The sequence below is a fragment of the Podarcis raffonei genome, chromosome 4 (genome assembly GCF_027172205.1).
Source record: "Podarcis raffonei isolate rPodRaf1 chromosome 4, rPodRaf1.pri, whole genome shotgun sequence".
Taxonomy (NCBI): domain Eukaryota; kingdom Metazoa; phylum Chordata; class Lepidosauria; order Squamata; family Lacertidae; genus Podarcis; species Podarcis raffonei.
Genome location: NC_070605.1, coordinates 69,286,078 through 69,303,869, shown reverse-complemented (window position 1 = coordinate 69,303,869; position 17,792 = coordinate 69,286,078). Strand labels below are relative to the sequence as shown.

The following is a 17,792-nucleotide window of genomic DNA, read 5'->3' as shown; positions in this document are numbered from 1 at the left end:
TTTGGATCATACTCAAGAGTCCCTTCATAGTTCTTGAAACATTTTTAGCCATAAAAATTCAGCGCACGCACACACACACACACACACACACACACACTCAATGCTCTTCTGGAGAAGAATCACCAGCTTCTTTCTTCCCACAGATCTTGCTTATCACAAACTAGAATGTGCCAACACATCTGCTACAATAAATCAGCAGATAACTCTAGCAGCTTTATGCTGGGCTCCGATTTTTGTAAACACGGTGTTTTAGAAGGCCTGCAGCACAACTGGAAGGCATAGTAGAAAGACTTCCTAATGCTTATTAGCTTGAAATAATCAGCTAAAACGTCTTGCCTCAGAAATGGTTGATCACATATTCACACAGCACTGAGGAAGTGAAGAGATTCCCTCTAAGATCAATTGCTCTGGTGCAGAGCTGTGTGTGTGATCGGTGCATGGGAGCCTCTACCATGGTGTCACTTCTAGGGACCCACATCCACATATGCAAGGGGAATGCACAAGGAGAACTGCACCTGGCATATAAATCAATGGTGGAATCCATTACTCTCATAGGAGTTGTGTGTACACTGGCTGGACCACACAAGTAATATCCTTGATTTAGATAAATATAAAGATACTTCCTGCATTTTATTTCCCCCAAGATGTGGTTTTTAATATTTTCAGACAGCAATCAATTCCTTTGAAATTCCATGAACACTTTTATGCATTAACTCTTTTAGGCTGGGAAACTAGTGGACACTTTTTGCAATTATGGCCAGTACAGTGGAACCTTGGCTCCCGAACGCCTTGGGAGCCAAACGTTCCGGCTCCCAAAAAATCGAAAACCAGACGTGATTGTTCCAGTTTTTGAATGTTGTTTGGAAGCTCCTGCAGCCAATTAGAAGCTGAGCCTTGGTTCCCAAACTGTTTTGGGAGTCAGACTCCTGGAACGGATTAAGTTTGGGAACCCAGGTTCCACTGTATAGCATAGATTGGGGTAACCACTACAAAGGTGGCTAGCTCAAATGATACAAATGTTGCAGGAGCAACAAGGGTTCCAAGTTAAAGTGGGAACTGTTCTGAAGATCTGTTTATTGCTTTGCTGAATCCTCATATAGCAGATTCACAAAACAGTTCTTATGGAATCAGCCAGCATCTGAGAACGTGGACAATATATATAGAAATGGATGAGGATGAACACACTAAGAACTCACCATTGGCCCCACCAATGAATAAGTGAAACAATTCCAATTCCAACCAGTTCCAATGTTGTTTGGCTGTAAGTTGCTTTGGGTTGCCTTCGGCATGATAAAGCAACTAACAAACATAATAAACAGCAACAACAACAATCTGAACAAATTACTCAACATGGAAATGTGGTACTTCTCCGTCAATAGTATTGAGGTAGGTTTCAAACCATGTGTTATGTGGAAATCCCTGTTAGCCTTAACCATGGATAAGGTTAGTACCACAAACTTCCTTAGCCACAGCTAAGGGGGGAATCTGCCCCAAGGAAGAACAGGAGTGTGCATTCATGTGGCTGGCTCTCAAATTGATGAGCTTAGCAGGAAGCCAATCATTCATTCCCTGCTATTCCAATTTCAATTGACTGTAGCATTTTGAAAAATGTGCGTGGGAGGGGCAAGGGGTGGAAGTCTCAAGGGAACCATTTCCACAGTGTTGTCTACCACCTCAATAATCTTTTCACCCACTCTATTCATTTTTAATTTGGGAGGCAGACATATGTTCTTGCAAAACAGGGTGAGGTGCAGATGTTATAGCATAAATCCTGCCTTCCCCTGCCTTCACTTCTCAGACATAAAACATGCTGTCTTCAGATCTTCCTATGCTTCAGATAGGGTGCCCACTCCCCCTATTTCCTTTTTATTTTCTAAATCAAGTGCTTTTCATATTTACCAGTTCCAGTGTTGCTGAGCACTGAAACATGGTTGTGGTTCTCAAGAGACAGGCCAGCCAACAAACATTGTGAACAGCTCCCTTCAGCTGTGAAGAGTAAGTTTTACTGTCACTGCTGTTTTAAATACTTTATTTATTTTGTAACTTAGTTGTTGTTTTATTGTTGATGTAAGCTGCCCTTTGAGTTATCAGACTAAATTGTGGCATAAAGTACATTGCTTTAAATAAATGAGTTTATTCAGATAGCCATCCCATTAGAACACAAGGAGTTCTGCTGGAGCAGAGCAAAGGTCCACACGGAGAGAAATCTTATGTGCACTTACACAGAACTAAGCAGAGTTCAATTGGGTCTTACTTCCTAATACGTGCAGTTAGATCTACACTATGAATATGTCTATTCAGAAGTAAGCCTCTCTGAGTTCAATGGGTCTTACTCCCAGATAAGCACATATAAGGTTGCAGCCTTAGTTGATATTCCAAGCCAATTTCTCTTTGTGGTATGCATGTACTATTTTCATTGAAGCCATTGGGACTTCCACAAATATATTCTGGGAAAGAATACAGTCCTTGATGTCTTAGAACTGCTTGATGTCTTAAGTACTGAAGGGGAGGGGAGAGAGTTTGCTTCTGCAGAAATCCCAGTGGAATTCCTGCAACATACTTCAGAAATCCCACATTGCTTTATACTGAAAATCAGTGCTATGTAGCCCTAAGGGCACAAGAAAGGTCATTTGCCATAAAGAAGAAAACCTGTCCTATATCCATATTCTTTTGTGAGTAGTATTTTCTGTTGGAAAACATGTATGCATGGATAAGCGGCTTACACTCACCCTGAAAATGAACTGGGCCTTTTCAAGTGTTGCATTTTAAGGCTTGAAACCTATCAAAGTGGGGTTGGGCTGGGTTGAGTGCTTGAAGATGAACAATTTCCATCACTGATTTGTACCATGTTCCCAAAGGGAAGAGAACTCGAGGACTAGGATGGCACAGATGGCATTTTCTGCCAGGCATGATGGGGCCTATACTTTAACCCTATGGTTCCTAGCGGAAGTAGTATTGGTGGTTGGGCAATATGCATTTTTCTTATTTATTTTTTTAAGAGAGTATCCTTGCTTCTTATAGAATATTTGTAAAACAGATTACAAAGACACCATAAGCCTCCACTGTGATCTGTCCCATCCCAAGATACCCAAACCTTTTAATATTTGAGAAAGAGGGGGGTGCCTAACACAGCAATATTAAATTAAGCTGCCTAGTATAGAACCCAATGGTAATAGCAAGTATGTTAAATATATGAAGCAATCCCTCTGCATTATTAAGCACTCTTGGGCTGGGAGTTTAAGAACAAAGCATATCAATTAGCCAGAAAAAAGTGTTAACACAGAGAGTTGCTTCTTTTTCTAATTTATTCTTATGCATGTTTTGTTGCTTTTAAATAAACCAGAGCGAAGCCCAAATTTTCATCACCTTGATGACACATAAGAATACAGATGAAAAATAAGCCCTAAATAAACCTCCTAAAAGTTAAGATATGACTGCCAAATGCTCGCCAATCTTAAAAGAATTGTTTTTCACATTAACAAGTTTAGTGATTTTTTTTCTACCATTGAGCCCTCTGTCTGCTACTCTTGAAATGAGGAATATGGAGGCTTCAATGTAGCCAGCCTGTAAGTAATTTATAGCTTTGCAGGGTGTCAGGTGCAAAAATTCATGATCCCATTTATCACCACAGGCAATTTTTAGTTGTAAGGAGCACAGCAGGCATTCTGCAAGAATGAAGAAAAACAGTAATGAGGGAAAGGCAACAGTAGCATCACCCAGAAGTCAGAGAGACATTTCGAGAAACTTAATGACTTTTGTCCTGGGTAGTAAATGAACACCATTAAATCATCAAGTAAACTGCTATTGAAAAAGAAGCATCATACAATTGCTTTATCTGTTTTTTGCATACCTCAACAGAATATTGATTTATTTATTCCTATTTCAGCCTTTCCCCCCATTATGTAAAGTGTGTGTGTGTTGTATTCAATTTAATATCCAGAACACAACTAAGAAATTAAGGATGTACAAAATTTCCTTCATTCTTGGATGATGAATGATGACAAGAACCTGCTGGATCAGAAGAAAGACTTGCGAGTCCAGCCTCTGGTTCCCCTGTGTCCAATCTTGTGCCTAAGGGAAGATGATAAGCAGGACATGGGCTCAAGATCCCTTTACAGATGCTGGTCTTTTTGTCTGCCTTCTGAACTTCTCACCATTCAGGTTCCTGATCCTAGAATACATTGTTAGAGGTATCCACTTTCTCCATGCGTAATTTTAAAACTCCCTATCATTTGCCTTTTACGTTCCTTAAACTATAAAGCCTCAAACTATGTCTTATTTGTTTGCTTTCATCATTTGTATGCTGCCTCATAACACCTAGGGCAGTCGCTTCAGTCCCTGATAATTCAGCTTGGTTTTTCCCCCCAACTCTACAGTAACAATTTTTGAGATGTGGTGACCAAAACTGTACATAGTATTCCAGTGTGGTCACACAATATATTTGTATAAAGGCATTACAATATCAGTAGTTTTATTCTCATTTCACTTTCTAATGATCCCTAACATATAGATTGCCTTTTTCATAGCTGCACCCCTGGGTTGACATTGCCATTGAGGTCTCCAAGACGGCCCCAATATCTCTTCCTTGGTCAATCACTGTCAGTGTATATGTATGTATGTGTAGCTAGGATTTTGTGCTCCTATGTAGATCGCTTTACACCTGCTCACATTGAACTACATTTGCCTTTATAATCCCCAATCATCCAGTCTGAAGAAATCCTTTCAGAGCTTTTTATAATCTCTTTTCGTTTTTGCCACCCTGATCCTTTGGTAGTATTGGCCCAGGAAACTCAAAGTGGAATTCGAACAACATCATTTGGTTCCCAAGTAGGTTTCAAACAGTGACTTTCCCCCTGGCAGTACTCAAAGATACGCAGTACCACCATCTTTTTTTCTAGCAGGAAAAGTACTGGTTTCAAATAATTTCATGTGATTAGCAAAATAAACATGGAAATGTAAGGACACACCCTTCTCCCCGATTGAAATAAAACCTTAGGAGAGTGCAAAATTTAGCAGAAATGTGAAAGTAGGCAGAGCAGTATACCTCTCCCTAGATTGATCTACAGACAGTTTGGACAATTCCTCATAGGATACTTGATTACAGAATGATATAAGTAAACTATCTGGAATTCTAGAGGAAGATTGGGGACAATTTAGTTTGCGTAAATTGCTGCTAATGAGAGGGTTTCAAAAAAACCTTTCCCACTCTTTCTTTTCATACTACTCTTGCTTTAAACTGTTTTTCAACTACAAGGGCTTTGGAGATTTCCTGACATGGATGTGGGCATAGGATAGGTTCAGTATTGTTTTATATACACAATACACACATACATGTTAGTGAACATGTGTATGTATCCTACAAGGATCCTTCTGGCAGGATTCCTAGTCTAGTTTTTCTGTAGGTTGTGTCATTGTTCCTATCAAATTATGCTCAGTTTCTACCTGTCTGTGAGCATTACTCAGTGTCCCACGAGACTGTTTATTTCTGTAATGCCCTGTTGAGGAATGAGAGCAGTATTGGCCACTGATATAAACCCTGAATCTGCTTTGATACTTTTATCATTTTTCCATGAGGCAAGGCAAGCCTTAACATGATCCCCACTGAACCCAATGGTTCTGGTGGCAGAATAGGAGGGGAGGCGCATTGTATGTGCTCCAACTCTGCACCCACTGCCCACAAGGCTATGCATGAGGTGTAACTGACAGGGCAGTTGACTGCTACTGCACCTACTCAGAGAGGCTCTTCCTCAGAACAAGGCAGTGTGAGGAAGGTCACCCATGGAGCACCTGTGCTGTCACCATCATTTTGCCACAATGGCATCCAATGACTGTATCAAGATCCAAAATTTTAGCAATTACTAAAATAGTCTGAAAAGGGTTTGATGCCGCTGCAGGAAGGCAGTGATGCAGGTGCCCGATGAAGTCTCCCACAATGCCTCATGCTCCGGGGGCAGCCTCACCCATAATGTCTCACTCTGAGGAAGGGCCCCTTCAAATGAAGCATGGAGGGCTCGTTCTGCTGTCTTGTCAGCACTAAATGGGTAGGGGTGGGAGAAGATGAGAGATGTAGTTGAGGACAGGAGGCAGTGACGAAGAGGCGAGGTCCCATCTGAGATGGAACAGTGTATTGTGCTGGAACTGCTATAAAGTGAAACGTACTGGTGTCTGAATGCACAAACCCTTGCACAGGGGAGGGGGAGAGAATGGTAGTGGGATACACAGCACCTTTTATAGTCACTGAGGCTTGCGCACAGAGGCTGTAAAGGCCAGAAGATAAAATTGGCAAGTCTTTCCCTCCTCCTTTATGGATGAGTACATAGAAGAAGGGAAGTATAATAATAATAATAATAATAATAATAATAATAATAATAATAATAGAATGCATTCTGCTGAAGTACTGAGAATTATGCACAGAGGCTGCACAGAGCAGGAGGTTAAAGTGTACTAAATAGGGGAGCGCATAAAAGCTGATCTTTGTAGTCAAAGAGCAGGGAGGGGACTTTGTAACAAATATAACCATATCCCTACAGCAAAGGTTCTTCTTGGATGTGCGGGAGGGATGAGAAAAAGGATCCCCTACTCTTTGGGACTAGCTGACAATTCATGAAACTTAAACAAGATGTTATTCATTTTTCAAATAATAAAAAAGAGAAGAATAACATCACAAATGGCAACAGATGTCATGGTGAGCACAGCATGAATGGCAATGTACACATAAGGATAAGATGCCTAACACAGATCCAATCGCAATGAGAATATCCTAGAGGGGCACGCAGTTTCATGGTTCTTAACCATGGTAACAAAAATCACATGTGGAAAAAGCATTTGCAGTACCCAAATGACATTAGCACATGAAAAGGAAGAGATCCAAGTGATACCCCATTAAGTGTAAAGTGACCTTTACTTCCTTCCAGTCCCAATCTAGGCTCTCTATCTGACAAGTCATATCAATTTTATCCTAATTTGTTTTTTAATGGGAAGGGAAATACACAAAAATTATGTGTTATATTTTTGGTACAGGCTCCTTAGACTTTCACAAACATTCACAAGCCTCTGAACCCAGGAAGAATGTGTTTGCTCCGACAGATTTCCCCTGAGTCCTTGGCTCTCGGTCGTATACTCAGGGAGCCACAAATATCTTAGCTAAAGCAGAGGACATGCCAGACAGACAGACAGACAGACAGACAAATAAATAAATAAATAAATAAATAAATAAATAAATAAATAAATCCTCCCTTTATTTTGCAAAGAGTGTCCATAAAAAATGTTAGTATAAAACATATTCTGAAGCCTGTTTATTTTGGAGGTTTGCTGTCTTAATGTTCTATCCTAGGTCAATATTTGTGGTACTATAAAATTGCTATTGCAAAATGTACAGAACAGTGGAAAATAAATCATTATTTTGCGTTACTCTGAAGAATTCTGGCATGTTTTCGTTTGTTTATTGGAGGAACAGCTTGAGGCAGCAAGTGAAAATTTTTAAATTTGTTCCTTGATTCTGCCATTTTTGGAGTTTGGACTTACAGCAATCTCCATTTTATGGGTCACTACCCCTGGGCACATACTGTGATTAACTTTAAAGAGGCTTACTGGGAAGAGCTGACAGACACATTTTCCCCCTTGAAAATGGACTGGAAATACAACACAAAATATCATAATACCTTTAATTATTGCATCTATGGTTCACCTGCATTTCATATACTATGGTCAGTTTTTATTACCGAGTCCCAAGAAGAAAGTCATAGAGAAGGGACAGAAAAAAGAAATAAAGTTGATCAGATGGTGACAACATCTAAGGTAGACTCATGATAGGCATTTATATTAGAATTAGTAGTGTAGAGAGAATGGATAGAAATTCACCAGAATGGATTGGTTGACAGTGGGTTCAGAACAAACAAAATGAAGCATTCCTTCACACATTTTTGCCGTACTTCTGAAGCACCAACAATTTGCTGATTATTAGTGTTGGGGAAGCCTTGTCTACAGTGCTTCCCAAGTGACAACAACTAGCTGAGAAGTCAGCACTTGGAAGTGCCGAACAAGGGGCTTTGCGTGCAAAGTCTCTTTTGTCCAAGTCCTGCTTTTTACCTGACCACACCTGGTAACATATATAACTTTAAGTGTAGGGCAGGAGGGTGTGGCTTGGCTGAAATGGCTTCACAGGATAAATAAGGAGGTCTGGTGGGTCTTATGAAACCTGCAGATTGGAAGACCCCAGTCCTACTAGATATACTATAAAAGGTAAAAAAGGTAAAGGACCCTGGGCGGTTAAGTGCAGTCAAAGGCAACTATGGGGTTGCGGCACTCATCTCTCTTTCAGGCTGAGGGAGTCAGCATTTGTCCATAGACAGCTTTCTGGGTCATGTGGCCAGCATGACTAAACCACTTTTGGTGCAACAGAATACTGTGACGGAAACCAGAGTGCACGGAAACGCCATTTACCTTCCCGCTGCAGTGGTACCGATTTATCTACTTGCACCAATGTGCTTTTGAACTGCTAGGTTGGCAGGAGCTGGGACAGAGCAACAGGAGTACACCCTGTTGTGGGGATCTGAACAGCCAACCTTCTGATTGGCAAGTCCAAGAGGCTCAGTGGTTTAGACCACACTATAAAACATACGGTAGTCGTCTTCATCATGCCTTGCTTTTGAGCTTCCCAGGGACTTGTGGCTGACAACTGTTCGACTAGATGAACTCTTTTCTTTTCTTTTTTAGATTTGGCAAGGAAACTCTTATGTATGTAGTCTAGGCACCAGATTAACACTTCCATTGCAGATGTAAATTTATATGGTCTACTAGATGCTAAAGGAAAATATTTTAAATCATTCAAAACCACCAAGTATTTGTGGCTTAGCACAGAGCATATACAGGTGGAAAACACATTATAGGATTCCTTGTACCACAACATGATACCTACCTAGGCTATTATACTTGTCCTTGTTTAGTGTACCTGTTCTGCTATGTTCTTTAGCATGTCTGAAGCTTTTACAGAGTTAAATGTTTAAGTTATTTACCCCACATATGCAAACAATAATTTTTATTTCCTGTTTAAGTTTTGCTATATGATTAGTTATAATTCACAAGTACTCATGAGTAATTCTGCAGCCCCCCTGGACTAGACATTAAAAATGAGTATTTAAACCATTTAAACTATTTTAAAAAACCCTGTTGTCATTTGTCTAGTCTAAGGTATTCAAATTAACTGATATAACAGTTACAGTTATAAACATACACTGTGTGTGTATATATGTATCTAAATATCTATATACATTTAGCAATCACCCTTCTTTTTGTCAGCCGTCCATATCGTGTCAAAAAGTTGTTCCACTTTCCCCTCAACATATGCCATACTTTAAGACAATCTAAAATCAGTTCAGTTGCCTTACTAGTATTTGATTTTTTTACTTTGGCCACTCTCTAATATAAGCTGCAGAATGGGAGTGTCCCCTGAATAGGCTGCTGGTTCATTCTTTTAGGCATGTTTAGCCTCTCTCAGGAACTGGGTTTCTTCCTTTAAACAGCAATTAGTGGGGGGGGGCAGGCTTTGGGGAACATGCATTTGTCCTAAAAAAAGCAAACATTCTCAGACCTACAAAGATAGCCACCACTGCTCCATGCTGGGACCAGGGCTAATTAAGATGTTGATGGAGTCTGCACTAATCATGGCTCCACCACAGTCTGCTGGATTAGCATGTAAATTGGTAAACCATGTTCTGAAATTGCCTCACCATCTGAGGTCTAATTACTGGCTAGACATAACAAACAATGGCTGCATTTAGAATAAGAAGTGTCCATGTGAAAATAGATGTTTTTGCTTTTTAAAAAAATCATGAGATAGGCTTGAGCATGGGTAGGCAAACTAAGGCTTGGGACCGAATCCGGCCCAATCGCCTTCAAAATCTGGCTCGCGGACAATCCGGGAATCAGCATGTTTTTACATGAGTAGAATGTGCCCCTTTTTAAAATAAATGCATCTCTGGGTTATTTGTGGGGTATATAAATTTGTTCATTACCCCCTCCCCCCCCCCCAAATATAGTCTGGCTCCCCACAAGGTCTGAAGGACAGTGAACTGGCCCCCTGCTGAAAAAGTCTTCTGACCCCTGGGCTTGAGGGTGGAGATATGCATGTTGTGGAAAGGAGGCGCAAATTTGCACATGCAGACACACATTTATAAGCAGTTTGGTTCGTAGCCATGAGTCAGTGGCTGTCAGCATTATCCCAATGACAGCATCTTCAGTATAAACTTTCCGTATTTTAGTTCTACGGATCTTGTTGGGACTTTACAAATTTAGTGATGAAACAGCAATATAGCATTTAGTCTCTGTAGTGTGATGTCATGTTTGTCGCAAAAATACATAGCAATGTGGATGAATGTATAAATGAAGCACAAAAGGTAAAGGAAGTAGTACAAAATCCTGCATGATTTTCAAACATTATAATCACAACAATTAACAAATATTATACCAAATGTACAATATCAAAATTGGCAATGCACATTGGTCCCAAGTTCATTGGTGCAATAACGATTACTAAATACTTCAGAACACATAGCAGGAGGTAGATTCCTATAACTATTTTCTACCTGTAATACAATTATTTCCCCCAATCATCTCTTAATAATATCTATTTGTAGGAAAGTCTTATGAATGGAAGATGCACTTGGTCTTACTCACTGATTCTTGACTATAAGCAAATTATCTTCAGCTTGAAATACTATTCTTAATCTTACAAACGTCACTAGGATTCATCAAAGCAAGATTTGAAAAATAAAATAAAATAGGGGATATTGTCGATATCCATTGATTGATAGAATGCAACAGAGACTGCATTGTTTTGAAGTAAAGGAATTATTAGATTTGACGTGCATATGATTCCCTGAAATAAAGAAGCAGGACTCAAGAAAAAAGGCATGTTGCAAACTTTACTGAATGTATTGCAAACTGAACTGGCCTAAAGCAGGTTCCCTGTGGTCTATTTCTAATGGAAAACCTTTCTACCAACCCACAACGCACAATTTATTAGAAACATGTTTACAATTTACCAAAGACAATTTATACCCTCTTGTTTCTATCTGGGGTAATGTGAACATTCAGATTTTCCAAAGGTATCCACTACTGGCTTTGGTCTGCTGAGACTGGTGTGAATCAATAGTACATTTCCAACCATTTTTCTGGAAAAGGTTTCACTAACTAATGCTGCCTGAAAAACCCAACCCTATACACTGGGCATGTAGGTCACGAAAGCTACTTAGTAGTAGCTATTTGATGTGTGTTCAGTCTCCCATCTCCAATACAGGAGCAGATAAATTGCCTTCTAAATGGGATATGAAATCAGAGAACACAACAGGCATTAACTCTGATCTCACTTAATCCATTGTAAATCACAAATTGTTCCACTTACTGAGGTCACAGCAATACTGAGCAGATTTCTGAGAATGCCTAGACAAGAATGATAGAAATGGAGGCTTGCCATTGGCTGTCTCAGAGGCTGTGTTTTTGTAGGCATTACAGGGTGTTTCTTGTGTTTAGCTGCCAATACCAACTGCCTTCCTAGCATTCTAAAAGGAATCAGCCTTTAACAAGCAGCGTGAGAAAAATGTCAAAATTCAACTGCATCTGCTATAAAATAGTAATAAGAGTTGAATATACTTTTAACATGCAACTCTGAATGAATTCTACTGCCAGTGCTTCAGAGCCTCAAAATAATTGAGAGAAGCATAAAATATCCTGTATGGAAAGACATATCTTTCTCTACTTTAATCAGACTGGAAGAAAAGCATATTTTATCTCTCCCAAAGTGCCATTGACTTGTATACCTGGGTAAAGGTTGCAGAGAATAATCACTGCTAGTCTCTGGCACTTCTCTCTGCAGGACTGAGAGCATGAATGGGCTTGCCTAGTGCAGGGATCGCAGCAGGTCACAAAAGTGAAAAGTGGCTTCTGAGATAACACAACTTATGAAACGATTCCATAAGGTACTACTCTGCATCCTTAAATTCACTTTCAACCAAAGGCACCCTGATTACTCATCACAATGGAGCAAAAAGCAAGCAAACTGAACTATAAACAATCTTCCTATAAACTATAAACAATTGCTTAGTAACTGATGTAATCCATATTTGCTTTATTTAAATTCAGTTGCATGGTTTGTAACTTGTTTCACTTGAGGCCCGAACTGGGAATTTATAGTGTTGGTCCATAATCTAGTATAAATTAGTTCTTGGGTGCTTCTATCCTCTTGGGTCACAGAAGCAGAAATAGAAAGGCTATGTCTACAAGCAGTAGCCATAAGGACCAGTAAGGTAGCAGAGGGCAGGAGGACACCTCAATTGTTTAAAGTCTTGTGCATTTCACAAAGAGATATGCATTAGATCAAAGAGATGAGGAAGCAAAGAGAGGGAATACAACAAAAAGAAAAAGCTTCCTCTTTCACAGTCAATTAGAGATGAAAGGAAATCACTCTTCCCAGCTGTGCAAGAAAGTAGCAGTTGACTAAAAACCTAAGCAGTCTAATTTAAGGACAGTGGTGAGTGAGCCCCTTTAAAAACTACCCTTGTAGTTGGGGTCAGCTGATGACATTTGGCTGCCTGGGGTGTAGGATAAGATGGCACCCTACATTCTACATAAGGAGATGATTACTTCAGTATGGGCTCCACCACAGCTGAAGCCAGGTCATTATGTCCCCCATTCCCAGGGGGCTCAGGAGACGCAGGACAGGGGACAAGGCACCCATAGCTTTGTACTCCAGGCCCTTGCTGCCACTCCCAGGCATTGGTCGCCTGAGGCAGCTGCCTCACTCTGCTTAATGATAGGGCAATGTCTATAGTTAACTTTTTAAACATGCTTTTAGGACTATTCTTCAACTTCTGCACATGGTAGTAAAACATAGAACAATCCAAGATGCTCACATATTTGTGTACAGGTGTGGGCGTACCTATCCCTCCCCCAGTGGACCAAGTCTGAAAGGTGGATGAAGCTGCCTACCCGCCAATCACTTGACTTCACAATGATGTCAGATCACCAGTTTTTGCCCATGAAGCTCTGATGATCAGCTGGCTGTCAAGTTGTTGTAGTGCCCTGTGCACGGGGTTTCACAAGACCTAGTGTTTGCAAGACCGAATGACCAGCTCTGTTTAAATAGGGGGTTAATTTGGCAAAGGTGGTTCCAATGCTACCCTCCTATCTTTATATTCACCTGATTTTGTACATACTTTATATTAATCCCTATAATAAATATATTTTTGTGGTTCTTGTTAGTGCTTGTTTAAGATCTGTCAGAGTTGCGATTCAGGCTGCATACACAAAAATAGTGTTTATATGCATATATGAGTTGAACTCATCGGATTTTAAACTGAACTCAATCTTAGTGTTTCCCACCTACACTACTGGGTTATGTCTGATGAGATGCATTGCTGTTCAAGTTTTCCCATTTTACATCACTCAGTAGACAAAACATTTGTAAGCAAACTACTTACTCATTCACTTCCTACCATTCATCTGAAAAGGTAAACCCAACTTCATTCAACTTTCATTTTGAATAAAAATGTTGAATAGATCATATTTTTCTGGTTATAATCATATGCAGTATTTTTAAAACATAATAAAAAGCAGCAGCATTTGAAAAGTGCAGAATTAAAGAGAACTTCTGGCAGAGCTTCCAGTTATCTGAAAGTCTGATCTGCAAAGTTCCCAGTTTCTGGTATCCTCAACCAACCTTCTACGAGTATTGACATTATGAGATTGCCATGGACTGGCTGAATGCAGAGGAATGATGGGAGGCACCAGCTGGAGAACCCCAAAGGAAGAAGGCTCAGAAGCAGGGGGATTGGTGGTGGGATGATGATGATGAGTGGTCAAAGGGAGAAGGAGCAGACTGGAAGAGGGAGGTGTCAGAAATGGAAGAGTTAACAGGGCTAAGTGAGCAGGAAGAGACTGTGGCAGACAGCAGTCCAAAATCAAAAGCATCAGCAGAGGGTGGTCAAGAGGCAGAGTGGAGGTAGGTTGCTGAAGAAGCCAGGGAAGCTCTCCCTCCTCTTGTGACAAGCTCCTCTCCCCCTGGTCTCCCAGAACATGCAGAGAAGTGAAGAGGGCGGAACAAAGAGGCCAGGCGAAGGAGCCTTAGGCAGCTGGCGAAGGAACCAGGAGAGGTGGGAAGGTGGGGACCTTCAGTCCTTGCAACTGTCTCATTGGGGCAAGACCTACTGAGAAGAGTTGGTGGGATCACTAGGTCTGCACTGTTTTGGTTCCTCTTAATAAAGAGTTAACCTCACTTAAGTTTTACTGCTAACCTGCCCCTGACTGGTTCCTGACAGTGATGCTCCAATTGGCTAATTATTATTGGACAACATCAAAGGCTCTTCCCTTTCTCTCATCTTCCTTGTAGCCCCTAGCACCACCCTCAGCTGCTCTAGAAGGTTCAGCCATCAACTTTAATGCATTCAGCTGAAGAACTCCACAGAGCAAAAAATGGAGAACATAAGGGTGAGATCCAGTATCGCATGAGCAGGTGTCTGTTTGTGCTGTGTGGCATCTCCACCTCTCCTCCATTCCCATAAAATCTAGAGACCCCCACAGAGCAGATATGGGGGGAGGGGCATGGAAGGCTGGAGGACAGAGAAGAGAAACCAGAAGTTTTGTTGTGTAAGGATGTTGCCATATGTATATAGGTTCTGTATAGTGTTATCTGAAGAGGACTACAGAGCAAACACTGCTGTATTCAAATCTTCTTATAGACTGTTAAATCCTAACTCCCTCCAATGGTGATGGCAAATTCCCCATTGATTGCAAAGCATGTGCTTTTTATTTTCCTTAAATTGTTAGGATAAACCAACACCACAGTAGAGATTGTTGCTAATTTGGATTCAAAGATCTGCCATTTTCCTTCACAAATCAGATTTGAGAGTTTTATGCCTCAATGAAAATAAATTAATACCATCAGCTGACAACCAATTGGGGCACAGCAGAGCACTTTAGTAAAATAGGATGTGCAGCCTGGCATTTATGAACTAAGTAAAATGGAAAAAGCAGCCAATTTCCATAGCTGCTCTCAACAGGTGTGTAGTTGTGTAGGTGTCATTCTGCATATACATGTTAATGAATAAATTCTTACTTTGAAAAGTGTGGAATTGAAACACAGAATACACAGAGTTAAAGTACGCAGTAATCTATATAAAACCTGAAATGGCCATTTGGTGGGTGTGTTTCTAAAAAAAGAAGCTGCTGGTTAAAGAGTTGGGAAAACTGGATGTATACTAGTGATATCTATATTTCAGAAAACTAATTTGAACTAGTGACACATCTAAATGAACATTAAGCACAATGATCCCCCTGTTGAGACTACTCAGGCTTTGCATGAAGCAACTCAATAAGTAGCCACTAACACCACTGTGGTATTATGTGACAGAATTTTTTAAAAACCCTATTACCCTAGCAACCAGTGTCTGTGTGAGAGGAAAGAATGGAGGGAGGAGGTGGAGGAAGGGCTAAATGTAAAAATCGTTTACAGTGGGTCTTGTCTTTGAGATAATGAAATCACATGACTCAGCAACACTAATGTTCATGCAGATACACTCCACCCCACCCACCACCACTCTTTAGGGCTCCATGACAACCCCATTTCCTAAAATTAGCACCCTCTTTCCAAGCTACAAAGCACCCAAAGTAATGACCTGCTTCCTATACCACTTATGCATGACTATGGCCTGCAGACTTTTGCCCTAACAGTTGATGGTTTGAATGAGATCTAAGTCAGGAAAAGTTGAAGATAATAATGTAAATAATATAATACAGTCGCTTCTTTGAAGTGTTTTGGGAAGGTGGGATGCAGAAGAAGAGAAAGAGCATGTCTTTATCCACAGTAATAAATATAAAGTGTTACTTCAGATAGGAATGCTGAATAAAAGAGTAAGAATTTAATCACAAGGAAGGAAGGAAGGAAGGAAGGAAGGAAGGAAGGAAGAGTGCTAGAAAAAACATGTCAATCATCACTTTAATTATTGTCAATCATTCCTTACTTTCTTGATTTGTGATTTCTTACTTGACCAAAAAGAAAGCTTTTGTTTGTAATTACGTCTATGCTATCCATGACAGGCACAAGACTTTTTCAACTTTTCCTTGAAATTGCCCTCAAGCCAAGTTTATATATCTCTGCTCTGTCAAGGAATTTAAAACTTAACAGTTCCCACACATATATGAAATGAAGCAAGAGACTCAAACAAAATACAAATTGCCACTGTGGCATATATTCCGTAAAAAAAACCTAGAAAAATCATAGTTAACTCAAATAGCATTTGAGGTATATACTGAGCCGTGCTGCTTCATTCAAATGTAGCCAAACATCACTGCGTTCATTCCTTGTTCTTAGATTAATTTCACTTTGCTTCTCCCTACCTCTTCAGAAGGTATTCCTTCCTTTTCACCTTCCAGAAGGAATTGCTTGCTTAGCTTTTGTTGCTAAGACAAGCAGTCCCTGTTGTCTTTGTGGAGCCTGTGGAAAATAGGGTTCTAATATATGTTTCTCACACACACCCCAGGAGATCTGGAATTAGTCCAGGAAAGTGACAAAGCTGATAACATCAAGAATGCTGCAAACGGATGAAATGGCTCCCCCTCACCCAAAATACTTCTGAAAACTTTAAATATATCCGAACAGTTTGGTACGACTTGATAAATATTCTCCCTCCCCCCCCCTGCTCCCCGCTCCCCCCCCAATTTTATACTAAGAGTCCTTTAGCAAAAAGGAGAAAAACAACTTTTCCTACCAAAAACTGCCCCCTCTGTACTGTAAATAGTCCCTCTTCAAATATTAGGTAGCTTTACTGGGGGGGGGGGGAGGAAAGACAATGCAGCGTGTCCTCAGTATCATTAACCAACTTCCCTTCCTCCTGAAGGAGTCCCTTCAATAAGGCAATTACAAGAGCATCACAGAACAGTAGAACAAGGGGAAAAATAATCTTACCAGCTTCTCTTACAGTAGGGAGCTGAAAAGAAAACCAACAGCCCCCAGCTGCTGTATCACATGCAATTCGCCTCAATGGAAAGAACTCTGAAAGGCTAGTCTTCTAGTTTAGTTTCTTCTCAGCTCTCCTCTCTCTCTCTCTCCTCACAAAGCCATTCTCCTATTCCCTAATCCTCTCACAGGAAAAAGCAGCACAAACCAAACGACTTCAGCAGAATGAGGTGGGGTTGGGGGAGAGAGAGAGTGTTGAGAGTGAAAGGGGGAAGGGAGAGATTCTGCTGGCATTCAAGCATCGCAGTATGTTAATCCTCAGAGCGGGGATGCAAACAAAGTCGCCTACACACATTTGGGCACCCAGATCCACATTCCATACCAATAATGCTTCATGACAAGGCATAGAAACCCAATTCATCAACCTCTCAGCTACTGTTTCAAAGACACGCCCCGTGAAACTTCTTGAACTTCTGCTAATGGGCTTCATTATTCCACACACACACACAAAATTAGACATTAATTCCCGATTAGCGGCTTTCTAAAGTTGATAATGAGCCTAAACGAGCTGGCTGCAATTCTGTCTGTGCCTCCCTTTCCATCTCCACAACAGGGGCTGAAAGTTTTGTAAAAGTATACGTTTGTACTTCAAAAGTAATATATTTGCAAGACGTATATTTTCCCCCCAGTAAGGGTTTGAGGTAAAGTGAAGCATTTTATTTCAAACTTCAGTGGACACAATATCTTCAGATTTTGGTAAACTGTAAAGGCCAAATGAGCTGACGTGGAAAAGATAAATATATCCAAGAATGTACACAAGTTTATTTACACAGGAGCATTTCCT

The 17,792-nt window shown here is 40.5% G+C and overlaps 1 protein-coding gene across 2 annotated transcripts in view; it reads right to left on the bottom strand.

Annotated features, from left to right (window-relative positions):
- Positions 1-17,792, bottom strand: part of MID1 (midline 1) — a 198,265-nt gene that overhangs the window by 123,579 nt on the left and 56,894 nt on the right. Inside the window, exon 1 of one of the 2 annotated variants that reach the window (XM_053387245.1) lies at positions 16,958-17,170. The exons of the other annotated variant lie outside the window; for it this stretch is intronic. The gene's annotated coding sequence lies outside the window, so the exon portion shown is untranslated. Of the gene's footprint in view, positions 1-16,957; positions 17,171-17,792 lie in introns of those variants that run through there. 2 annotated transcript variants of the gene reach the window in all.